Genomic DNA, 13,243 nt, shown 5'->3' with positions numbered 1-13,243 from the left:
TGAAAAGGGTGTAAAGGTGAGCTTTGAGAGGAAGGCAGGCATGAAGCAGGCCGATGACGGTAACCTGCACAATTATTCCAGCTATGACAACAAATGCGAGGTCAGAGGGAACTCAGGCACCATTGACACCTGTCGCAGCTGCCCCAGCAGAGAAACCAGGAGTGGAGGAGGGCGTTGGGGTAACACCTCAGCGAAGAAGGGCGGACACACATACACACCAAAAACATGACATCATCCAGTCTGAAAACAGTTGAGTGTTGTTATGTGGGTGAGTTACCTTGCCAAACAGTCAGAAAGCCCTTAGCCGAAGTGTGTAGTTACAATTTATTCGTGCATGGAAATTGGCATTCATATAAGTACAACTAAAACTGACATACTCAATACTTTTATATTGATATGTGTTAGACTGAGTCTTCAGAAAACACTTGAGCTGCTTTGTAACCAAACATGGCTGACTGGCAGTCATCCCTATCCTACTCCAGTGAGTTGGGCCTCTACTGACAAGTCTGATCTGTTGCACGTGTCCTTGCACCAAATCTGCCTGACCTTCTGACCCTGCACCGTACCTCAGTGCTCCTGATCTGGGGAGAAAGGGTAATCATACACCATGAAATGACTGACGGGGTTTCTGAACATTCACAAGTAAACGAGCAGTGATGTTGCAGAAGTGAATGACCTTTGCTTGCTCATGAGCTGTAAAGACAGGTTGAAGAATAGAATCATCATAAAAATGTATGAACTTTTCCAGCATTTTATTGACAAATCATTTGTGTCCTCTTAAGCTCAAATGATATTCAGATCTGAAGATCATTTAGTGGACGAAGCGTTGTTTTGCTTCACCAAGACAAAGGGCATTGAAGAGGCCAGAGAGAAAGAAGACACATCTTCTACAGAACCAGTAATAGATTCACCGCCTCCTCCTGGTCAGACTCCTGGCATGGCGTTGCCCCTCCACACTGGGCCTCTAATTATTTCATCATGTTGCAGGAAATCCTGCCAAGGCTACATAAACACCAGGGGGAGGCTGACTCCCCCTATTCCCCTCTCCCCATCAGAGGAGGGTGACATCTGACATTTGCATGCCCCCCGCCTCTCCTCTCTTCCTGCCCTCGGCAACCTTCAGAACCTCATAACCTAGGCTCCGTGTCCTCCTCGTCCCCATGGACCTGGTCTGGAGCAACACACTTCATACTCCACACGGACACACACCACATGTATGTACGCACACACACACTTTCTCTCTGAGCCCTGAGCAGTCTGAGTCTGTATCCCCTCCTCTACCTCCCTCCCCCCACAAAACCTCCATTATTCGCTCCTGAAGTGGGATATGGGAGGGATTTGGGGGGGTCTGGTTGCGTGTGTCGAACCAGGTGCAAAAAAAAGTCATAATTTCTCTTGGCCGCCATTGTGCAAAAATTATTGTGAGGTGAAATTCTTGCCAGGGAGTCATCTTGCACTTCTCCAGACAGGGGAGGCCCCATCTACTTCCCATTCTAAACCCCCAATGTGGGGTTTAGTGGGGATCATGCCCCTGGACTGGTCTGGGGTGGGAGTTTTGGGGCACTAAATGCTGGGTAGCATATTTAGGGTACTGGCTCTTGATCGGGATCAGTCTGAACTGGGATTTTGTAGTGATGTCCCACACATGCCTATCACGTGTATTTCCATTGAGAAAATGATCTTGGCTTCCCAGAGTTGAGAGAGGGGGAATGACAAGAGAGGCTTTTGTGCAGAACATCCCATTTCCCATTTTGAATACTAGACTCTTTGACCATTATTTAATGGTCAATGTACTGTAGGACTTCACATTGCAGTGACTTTGAAATGGCCAAAATTCACAGTTCAATGCACACGCACATGTGATTCTGTTGCTTACTCCGCACTGTGAGAAATATTTATTTCAGTATAAAAAAAATCTCATCTCATTTATCATGAGCTGCCATCTCTAAAAACAGTTTGGTGAAGAGTGGCATGTCTGGACATGAGCACAGGAGCCGGCTCCCAGGAGAATGTTGGTTGGCGTGTCAGAAAGGGATCGTTTCTCTCCAGGTCTCTCCTCAGATTCAAGGAGGCAGTGTTAAAATATATGAATTTATTTTTCGAAAGTCGCAAGAAATCTCTTTAGATGTACAGTAGTTCGTCAGAGTACGCATTTTAACTCATCCCACACTTATTATTTTCCTGATGAGGGCCCTCCGAATGCAATCAGGAGGCAAATTGAGCCAGAACATTGTTCGCCATATCTTATGCCTAACTTACTGATGGCAAATGAAATGTGGTTACAGCTAGGCAGCTGCCAGTGGTCCCAGTTTAGCTGTGCCCAGGTGCATTCTCTAATTTCTCCCTCTATCCCCACTTGATCTCTCAAGCCGCCACAACAATGTAGCAAAGCACTCAGGAGCATAGGAAGATGGGAAGATAAAGGACACACACACGGATGTGCGCACACACACACACACACACACACACACACATTGAAAAGACAGAAACGGCACCCTTATTTACAGTTAAAGCCTTGCTGCGTGGAGGGCATCTATTCTGTCTGTGCCTGTAAGATGATTATCATCTGAGAGTGGTGACAGTTGCAGAGAGAGACAACTGCAGGAACAGATTTTCAGGCTGTCCCAACTTGTTTCTTTTTTAAAACATTTAGCATTGCCAGATTAAAGACACTAAGATGTAATTTATCACTCCATTGGAAGATACACCCAGTGGTGCTCCTATAAACACTTACTGTAAGTGAAGTGAAACACTGATCTACCAGTATATCCATAAATGTCACATTTAATTATTATTGAGGAAAATGTATCAAAGTCAACCAATCTATTGTTCATGATTACTTCATACAGCTTTGTGCAGTTGGCTGGTTCACTGAATCGAAAGTAGAGAAAATAACTGATTGACCACAAACTGACAATGAAGTGAGAGATTGTTATATTGACTGGTTTGATATGCACCAGCTTTTTATTTAGTGTTGTCATGATATAACAAATTACATGCATATCATATTAAAAAGACTCAAACTAGGACCAGGGGTTCTTCTCTCTGAAAAGCCTCTCTGTGCAGTGGAATTGTCAAAATGGTATTTTGTAACCCCTCAAGTCCACACAGTGTAACTTCTGACCTTGAAGCCTGCGGTTCAGTTCATTCATACACCCCAGAGTCAACAGCAGTGCAGACAAACACAAACACCATATATGTTTGCAGATTAAGTCAAATAAAAAGTGAAACATTAAAAAGTTATCCTTCTAAGATAAAACGATACAAAATATATTCATATGTCACCAAATAATTGATTAAGACCATGGTGTAGCCGGAGGACAGCTATAGTTGAAGTGGGAAGTTACATACACCTTAGCCAAATACATTTAAACTCCGTTTTTCACAATTCCTGAAATTTAATCCTAGTAAAAATTCCCTGTGTTAGGTCAATTAGGATTACCACTTTATTTTAAGAATGTGAAATGTCAGAATAATAGTAGAGAGAATGATTTATTTCAGCTTTTATTTCTTTAATCACATTCCCAGTGGGTCAGAAGTTTACATACACTCAATTAGTATTTGGTAGCATTGCCTTTAAATTGTTTAACTTGGGTCAAACGTTTTGGGTAGCCTTCCACAAGCTTCCCACAATAAGTTGGGTGAATTTTGGCCCATTCCTCCTGACAGAGCTGGTGTAACTGAGTCAGGTTTGTAGGCCTCCTTGCTCGCACACACTTTTTCAGTTCTGCCTACAAATTTTCTATAGGATTGAGGTCAGGACTTTGTGATGGCCACTCCAATACCTTGACTTTGTTGTCCTTAAGCCATTTTGCCACAACTTTGGAAGTATGCTTGGGGTCATTGTCCATTTGGAAGACCCATTTGCGACCAAGCGTTAACTTCCTGACTGATGTCTTGAGATGTTGCTTCAATATATCCACATAATTTTCCTGCCTCATGATGCCATCTATTTTGTAAAGTGCACCAGTCCCTCCTGCAGCAAAGCACCCCCACAACATGATGCTGCCACCCCCGTGCTTCACGGCTGGGATGGTGTTCTTTGGCTTGCAAGTTTTCCTCTAAACATAACGATTGTCATTATGGCCAAACAGTTATTTTATTGTTTCATCAGACCAGAGAACATTTCTCCAAAAAGTACGATCTTGTCCCCATGTGCAGTTGCAAACCGTAGTCTGGCTTTTTTATGGCGTTTTTGGAGCAGTGGCTTCTTCCTTGCTGAACGGCCTTTCAGGTTATGTCGATATAGGACTCGTTTTACTGTGGATATAGATACTTTTGTACCTGTTTCCTCCAGCATCTTTACAAGGTCCTTTGCTGTTGTTCTGGGATTGATTTGCACTTTTCGTACCAAAGTACGTTCATCTCTAGGAGACAGAACGCGTCTCCTTCCTGAGCGGTATGACAGCTGCGTGGTCCCATGGTGTTTATACTTGCGTACTATTGTTTGTACAGATGAACGCGTTACCTTCAGGCGTTTGGAAATTGCTCCCAAGGATGAACCAGGCTTGTGGAGGTTTACCATTTTTTTCTGAGGTCTTGGCTGATTTCTTTTGATTTTCCCATGATGTCAAGCAAAGAGGCACTGAGTTTGAAGGTAGGCCTTGAAATACATCCACAGGTACACCTCCAATTGACTCAAATTATGTCAATTAGCCTATCAGAAGCTTCTAAAGCCATGACATCATGTTGTGGAATTTTCCAAGCTGTTTAAAGGTACAGTCAATTTAGTGTTGTAACGCCCTGGCCATAGAGAGGGGGTTTTTGTTCATTATTTTGGTTAGGCCAGGGTGTTACATTGGGTGGGCGTTCTATGTTTCTGTTAGTGTTTGCACCTGACAGGACTGTTGGCTTTCTCTTTTCTTGTTTTGTATAGTGTTCACGTCTTTTTTAATTAAATATTGAATGATGGACACTAACTCCGCTGCATTTTGGTCTTCTTCCGACGACAGCCCTTACAGAATTACCCACCAAACCAGGACCAAGCAGCGGAGGACGAAGGAGCAACAGGAGAACAGCTTGATGGACTCGTGGACATGGGAACAGATACTGGACGGAGAGGGACCATGGACTCAGGCTGGGGAGTATCGCCTCCCGCAGTGGGAGATTGAAGCGGCGAGAGCGGAGAGGCGATATTATGAGGAGAGAGAGCGCAACGAGCATGAGAGGCAGCCCCAATAATTTTTTTGGGGGGGGCACACGGCAGTCGGCGGAGCCGAGGTCGGAACCAGAGCCAGTCGGGTTGACATTGGAGGTGAGCGAGGGGTACGAGGCAGAGACTGTGAAGGAGTTAATGGGGAAATTAAAGGAGAGAGAGATGAGAGAGCTGCTAGTTTGGTGCATAAGGCACGGAATTCGCCCTACGGAGCGTGTCGTGAAAATGATGTCACCTGAGGCAGCTCTCCATACTCGTCCTGAGGTGCGTGCTGGTTGTCTGGTGAAGACTGTGCCTGCGCCCAGAAACAGGCCTCCTGCATGTCTTCCCAGCCCTGCACGTCCTGTGCCTACACCCAGAACCAGGCCTCCTGCATGTCTCCCCATCCTGGTCAAGCCCGTGCCTCCTCCACGGACCAGTCCTCCAGTGGGTCTCCCTATCCTGGTCAAGCCTGTGCCTCCTCCACGGACCAGTCCTCCAGTGGGTCTCCTCATCCTGGTCAAGCCTGTGCCTCCTCCAAGGACCAGTCCTCCAGTGGGTCTCCTCATCCTGGTCAAGCCTGTGCCTCCTCCAAGGACCAGTCCTCCGGTGGATCCCTCCACCCTGGTCTCTCCTGTGCCGCCTCCTTAGACCAGGCGGATCTCCCCAGCCTGGTGAGTCCAGGGCCTGCGCTCAGAGCCAGGCCTCCCTCATGTCTCCCCAGCCTGGTGAATCCTGAGCCGGATCTGCCAGAGTGGCCCGCCGTGCCGGATCTGCCAGAGTGGCCCGCCGTGCCGGATCTGCCAGAGTGGCCCGCCGTGCCGGATCTGCCAGAGTGACCCGCCGTGCCGGATCTGCCAGAGTGGCCCGCCGTGCCGGATCTGCCAGAGTGGCCCGCCGTGCCGGATCTGCCAGAGTGGCCCGCCTGCCCGGATCAGTCAGAGTGGCCCGCCTGCCCGGATCAGCCAGAGTGGCCCGCCTGCCCGGATCAGCCAGAGTGGCCCGCCTGCCCGGATCAGCCAGAGTGGCCCGCCTGCCCGGATCAGCCAGAGTGGCCCGTCTGCCCGGATCAGCCAGAGTGGCCCGTCTGCCCGGATCAGCCAGAGTGGCCCGTCTGCCCGGCACAGCAAGGGACACCCGCCAGCCGGGCGCAGCCAGGGTCGTCCGCCAGCCGGGCGTAGCCATCGCCACCCGCCAGCCGGGCGCAGCCATCGCCGCCCGCCAGCCGGGCGCAACAAGGGTCGTCCGCCAGCCGGGCACAACAAGGGTCGCCTGCCAGCCGGGCGCAACAAGGGTCGCCCGCCAGCCGGGCGAAGCCAGGGTCGCCCACCAGACCTTCGGCGCGGCCAGGTGCGCCACCTAAGAGGGCGACGCCAAGGGTGGGGCAGAGGCTACGTCCCGCACCTGAGCCGCAAGAGGGCCCACCCAGACCCTCCCCTTCAGTGTCAGGTTTTGCGGCCGGAGTCCGCACCTTGGGGGGGGGGTACTGTAACGCCCTGGCCATAGAGAGGGGTTTTTTGTTCTTTATTTTGGTTAGGCCAGGGTGTTACATTGGGTGGGCGTTCTATGTTTCTGTTAGTGTTTGCACCTGACAGGACTGTTGGCTTTCTCTTTTCTTGTTTTGTATAGTGTTCACGTCTTTCTTAATTAAATATTGAATGATGGACACTAACTCCGCTGCATTTTGGTCTTCTTCCGACGACAGCCCTTACAAGTGTATGTAAACTTCTGACCCACTGGAATTGTGATACAGGGAATTATAAGTGAAATAATCTGTCTGTAAACAATTGTTGAAAAAATTACTTGTGTCATTCACAAAGTAGATGTCCTAACCGACTTGCCAAAACTATAGTTTGTTAACAAGAAATTTGTGGAGTGGTTGAAAAATAAGTTTTAATGACCCCAACCTAAGTGTATGTAAACTTCTGATTTCAACTGTAGCTACTGTCCTCCTCTGGGTACATTGGCTTCAATACAAAACCAAAGAGGCTCATGGTTCTCACACCCTTCTATAGATTTGCACAGTAATTATGAAAACCTCTGGATGATGTCCTCCAACCAATCAGAGCTCTTGTAGCATGACCCGACATGTTATCCACCCAATCAAAGGCTCAGAGAATGAGTCTAGTACTGAAAGCATAAGCTACATTTAGCTAGCACTGCAGTTGTTGACTCAAAAAGGAAAACAATAGTTGAACATATTATTTGTTCCAAAATTAAAGCGAGAGAGGGAGAGAGAAAGAGAAAGAAACAAGGGGCAGATGGAGAGGGGTGGGAAAGATGGAGTGACAGTAGGAGCAGATGGAGTAAGAGGCAGCGGTGACAGAGAGAGGAGGGAAGGGAGAGAGAGAGAGAGAGAGATCAGTGGTTACTGAAAATCTGAGGAGATGGAGGCTAGAGACAGACAGCTATGTAATTCCCTTTCACTGCAGATATAAGGCTTACCTAAAGCAATGCTTTTCAATGAATTTTACACAGCAGTATCCAACCTGATCTCCATTCTAAAAAGAGGAATGATTAGAAATCTAACTGACTGGAGGGAAAACTGCCAAGAAAGAGGGGGATGGGCAGAAATAGAAAGGGCAGGGGGAAGGAGTGGAGAGAGAGATAGAGAGCTATATTCCATTGTATATTTTTGTTCACTTTCACTTTCGAATGCAGCTAGCTTGTTTAGCCTACTCAAACACCTGGCACAAACAGAGAGGGACGCTATGTTAGCTAGCTGACCATGGTTATCCAACACTGGAACTCTTCCAAGTCAAGGTAAACTTTTGGTTTTATACATTTATTGCCAGCAGGGCCCACCGGTGTAACTACTAAACTACTGGCTGCTGACTGTACACCGTACTGCATGATTGTAGCGGGTTTGCTAATGCGTTAGTTCTAGTAGCTATGTTGACTATGACGTGACAACGATGTCGGCTGTGTGTAGCGGTTAGCGGTCATGACATGAAGGTTTGTCTTGGAAAGGTTTTCTCACCTGGTCACAGTCAGCTGATGTGTTGTGCCCTGAAGTCCACAAGCGAAGGGAACAGATGAGAGGAGGAGAACCCGTAGATAGATGTGAGAAGGTATTATATACTGAACAAAAATATAAGCGCAACATGCAATAATTTCAACGATTTTTCTGAGGTAGAGTTCATATAAGGAAATCAGTCAATTGAAATAAATAAATGAGGCCTTAATCTATGGATTTCACATGACTGGGCAGGGGTGCAAACAATCAGAATACATTTTTCCTCACACAAGGGCTTTATTACATACAGACAGAAATACTCCTCAGCACCAGTCTGTAATCCCAACATGTTTCAAGCTGACCACCATTGTCACTGTTCCCAAGAGCTCCAAGGTAACAGGCCTAAATGAAAATTGCCCTGTAGCACTCACATCTGTAATTATGAAGTGCTTTGAGAGGTTGGTCATGATACACCTCAACACCATCATCCCAGACACCCTAGACTCACTCCAATTCGCATACCGCCCCAACAGATCCACAGAAGACGCAATCTCAGTTGCACTTCACACTGCCCTCTCTCACCTGGACAAGAGGGGAAATAATTATATAAGAATGATGTTTATAGACTATAGCTCAGTGTTCAACACCATAGTCCTCTCTAAGCTCATCACCAAGCTAGGGACCCTGGGACTGAACCCCTTCCTCTGCAACTGGATCCTGAACTTCCTGACGGACCGACCCCAGGTTGGCAACAACACCTCCGCTACGCTAACCCTCAACACAGGGGACAGGGGTGTGTGCTTAGTCCCCTCCTGCACTCCCCATTCACCCACGACTGCGTGGCCACGCACGACTCCAACACCATCATCAAGTTTGCTGATGACACAATGGTAGTAGGGCTGATCACCGGTGATGAGACAGCCTACAGGGAGGAGATCAGAGACCTAGCAATGTGGTGCCAGAACAAAAACCTCTCCCTCAACGTCAGTAAGCTAATCATGGATTATAGGAGAAAGAGGGAAGAGCACACCACTATCCACATCAACGGGGCTATTGTGGAGTGGGTCGAGAGCTTCAAGTTCCCTGACATCCACATCACTAAGGACTTGACATGATCCATACACACCCGTACAGCCGTGAAGAGGGCATGGCAGCACTTCTTCCCCCTCAGGAGGCTGAAAAGATTTGGCACGGGCCCTCGGATCGTTAAAAAGTTGTACAGCTGCACCATCGAGAGTACCTTGACCGCAAAGAGCTACAGAGGGTGGTGCGGACAGCCCAGTACATTACTGGGGCTGCGCTCCCTGCCATCCAGGACCTCTATATCAGGCGGTGTCAGAGGAAGGCCCAAAAAAATGTCAGACTCCAGCCACTCGTCACTTCCTGTCTTCACTTTCTGTTGAACGCGGAACGAGGGAGAGCTCGGTTTGTTATTTTGGAAAGTATGTTGTTTTAGATGCCTAGATGCTAACTAACTGCCTATCAAGATAGTGGGTTTTTCTTAAGGGATTGAACGCAGCCCACAGCGCGGTTAGCCATTGTGGCTGGGACTGCGGATTGTCCCAAGCTTGTAGTGTCTCGATCCCTGCTGTTTGTTGTTGCTTTTTTCAATCTTCCCTGCGATCCACCTTGTCTGGATTTGCGAGGAGTAACAGCGTAACCTACGTTGTTACCATGACAAAGACCAAAGCCGGCGGGAGTACCATTAAGGACAGTGGTGTCGCTCTATCACAGGTGAAGAACAAAAAGAGTTCTACAAGCAGTTGTTACAATAACAAGAAAATATTTCCATGTGTTTTGTCCAGTAAAACTAGTAATAAATGGACAACCTGACCTTTGAAGTCCAGGACCCGAAGAACAGTTTGCAGTTCTCCCAGGGTCAGCTCGATGAGTTTAAACAGGAGAACGGCAAAATGACAGCCATCTGTAAGTCATTAAGAGAGGACATCAGTTCTGTATGTGAATCCATGATAACAATGACGGAGAAATCACATCCCAACTATGAAAGCTGCCATTGCTTACATCCAGTATGACAGGCTCATTATCCACCCTCCCAAAAGCCTGGAAGGGATGAGAGAGCCAAGCCTATGGGTTCGTAGCGTCAACTCCTCAGCACACACACACACTTACACATACCAACTGATTAATGGACTGCTGAATGTATAATTTTTTCTCTTGCTTTGTTTGATCCTTTGCATATTATGTCTATCTCTGATAAGCTACCCAAGAAATGGCTGAAAATAAGTTTCATGAAATCAATAACTTGCTAACATCAGATAACATTCATATATTAGCCATTTCTGAGACTCACTTAGATAATGAATTTGATGATAAAGCAGTAGCCATATAAGGATATAACATTTATAGAAAAGACAGGAATGCTTATGGGGGAGGAGTTGCTGTATATATTCAGAGCCATATCCCAGTAATGCTTAGAGAAGCTTTATTGAAGTGTTGTGGTTGCAGGTTTACCTGGGTCATCTAAAGCCTTTTCTTTTGGGGTGTTGCTATAGGCCACCAAGTGCTAACAGTCAGTATCTAAATAATATTTGTGATATTTATAGTGTATATGATGTAAACAGAGAGGTCTACTTTCTTGGGGACTTGAATATTGATGGGTTTTAATCAAGCTGTCTGCTCAAGAGGAAGCTTCTCACTGTAACCAGGGCCTGTAATCTGGTTCAGGTTATTAATCAACCTAACAGGGTGTTTACAAACACTACAGGAACAAGATCATCCACATGTATCGATCACATTTTTACTAGTAATGAAGAACTTTATTCTAAAGCTGTATCCGTACCCGTTGAATGCAGTGATCACAATATAGTGGCTATACAGTATCCAGTATATAAGAGATCGTAGAAAATATTTTGCTGTGACTCTTATGTGGTTGATGTTAAAGATATGTGTTGGTCTGATGTGATTAATAAGGAGCATCTAGACGCTGCACTTGATGAATTTATGAAATTGCTTCTTCCAATTATTGATAAACATGCACCTGTTAAGAAACTGACTCTTAGTACTGTTAAGGCATGATGAGGAATGATGAGGAATTGAAAAACTGTATGGTTGAAAAATATGGGGCAAAAGGAGTGAGTGGCTAATAAGTCTGGCTTGCACATCTGACTGACTGATATACTGCAAATTGAGAAATGATGTGTTACTAAACTCAACAAAAAGAAGTAACTGTATTATGAAGCCAATATCAATTATATTAAAAAAACGTTGGAATACTTTAAATGAAATTATTGGCAGAAATACATATTCAACTCCATCTTTCATCAAATCCGATGGCTCATTCATCACCAAAACCATTTGATGTTGCCAATTATTTTAATGAATACTTCATTGGCAAAGTGGGCAAACAGGCAGAAAATGCCAACAACCAACAGTGAGCCATTGTACTCATGCATAAAAAAACAAATAATTCAAGAAAAGCATTGCAAGATATGACTCCTATCTGTCATATCTTTAATCTTAGCCTAGAGGAAAGTCTTTGTCCTCAGGCCTGGAGGGAAGCCAAAGTAATTCCACTACCCAAGAGTGGTAAAGCAGTCTTTACTGTAGACCAGAAGACCTATCAGCTTGCTGCCAAGTCTTAGCAATCTGTTGGAAAAAAATGATGTTTGAGCAAATACAATGCTACTTCTCTGTCTGAACAACAGACTTTCAGCATCTTTTTTTAACTAGGCAAGTCGGTTAAGAACAAATTCTTATTTACAATGACGGCCTACCCCAGCCAAACCCGGACAACGCTGGGCCAATTGTGTGCCACCCTGTGGAACTTCCAATCACGGCCAGATGTGATACAGCCTGGATTTGAACCAGGGACAGTAGTGACACCTATTGCACCACTCGGGGGCCCAAAATAACCATTTTAGAGAAGGGAACTCAACATGCACTGCACTGACACGAATGACTGATGATTGGTTGAAAGAAATTGATAATAAGAAGATTGTGGGAGCTCTACTGTTAGATTTCAGTACAGCCTTTGATATTATTGATCATAACCTGTTGTTGAGAGAACTTATGTGTTATAGCTTTTCAACCTCTGCCATATAGTGAATTCAGAGCTATCTGCCTAATAGAACTCAGAGTGTTTTCTTTAATGGAAGATTTTCTAATGTAGCCATAAAGTGTAAAGTGTGGTGTACTGCAGGGCAGCTCTCTAGGCCCTCTACTTTTAACATTTTTACCAATGATATTAAACAAAGCATGGGTGTCCATGTATGCTGATGATTCAACCATACACGCGTCAGCAACCACAGCTAATGAAGTCACTGAAACCCTTAACAAAGAGTTGCAGTCTGTTTTGGAATGGGTGGCCAGTAATAAACTGGCCCTGAACATCTCTAAAACTAAGAGCATTGTATTTGGTACAAATACTTCCCTAAGTTCTAGACCTCAGCTGAATCTGGTAATAAATGGTGTGGCTTTTGAACAAATTGAGGAGACTAAATTACTTGGTGTTAGCTTAGATTGTAAACTGTCATGGTCAAAACATATAGATTCAATGGTTGTAAAGATTGGGAGAGGTCTGTCAGATGCTCTGATATTTTGACACCACACTCCAAAAAGCAAGTCCTGCAGGCTCTAATTGTATCTTATCTTGATTATTGTCCAGTCATATGGTCAAGTGCTACAAAGAAAGACCTAGTAAAGCTGCAGCTGGCCTAGAGCAGAGCGGCACGTCTCGCTCTTTATTGTAATCAGAGGGCTAATATTAATACTATGCATTGCCAGTCTCTCTTGGCTAAGAGTTGAGGAAAGACACTGCGTTACTACTTATTTTGATAAGAAACATTAATGTGTTGGAAATTCCAAATTGTTTGCATAGTCAACTTACACACAGCACTGACACACACCCTTACCCCACTAGACATGCCACCAGTGGTCTTTTCTCAGTCCCCAGGTCCAGAACAAATTCAAGTAAACGTACAGTATAGTACAGAGCCATGAGTGCATGGAACTCCCATCTTATATAGCGCAAGTGAACCGCAAACCTGGTTTCAAAGAACAAATAAAGTAACACCTCATGGCACAACGCCTCTCCCCCATGTCACCTACTTGTTGTGTGTATGTACTGACATGTATGTGGAACTGATAGATGCACACACACACACACTACATGTTAATGTTTTTTAAATGTATGT

This window comes from Salmo trutta, chromosome 21 (genome assembly GCF_901001165.1).
Source record: "Salmo trutta chromosome 21, fSalTru1.1, whole genome shotgun sequence".
Taxonomy (NCBI): domain Eukaryota; kingdom Metazoa; phylum Chordata; class Actinopteri; order Salmoniformes; family Salmonidae; genus Salmo; species Salmo trutta.
This window is presented reverse-complemented; position numbering follows the sequence as displayed.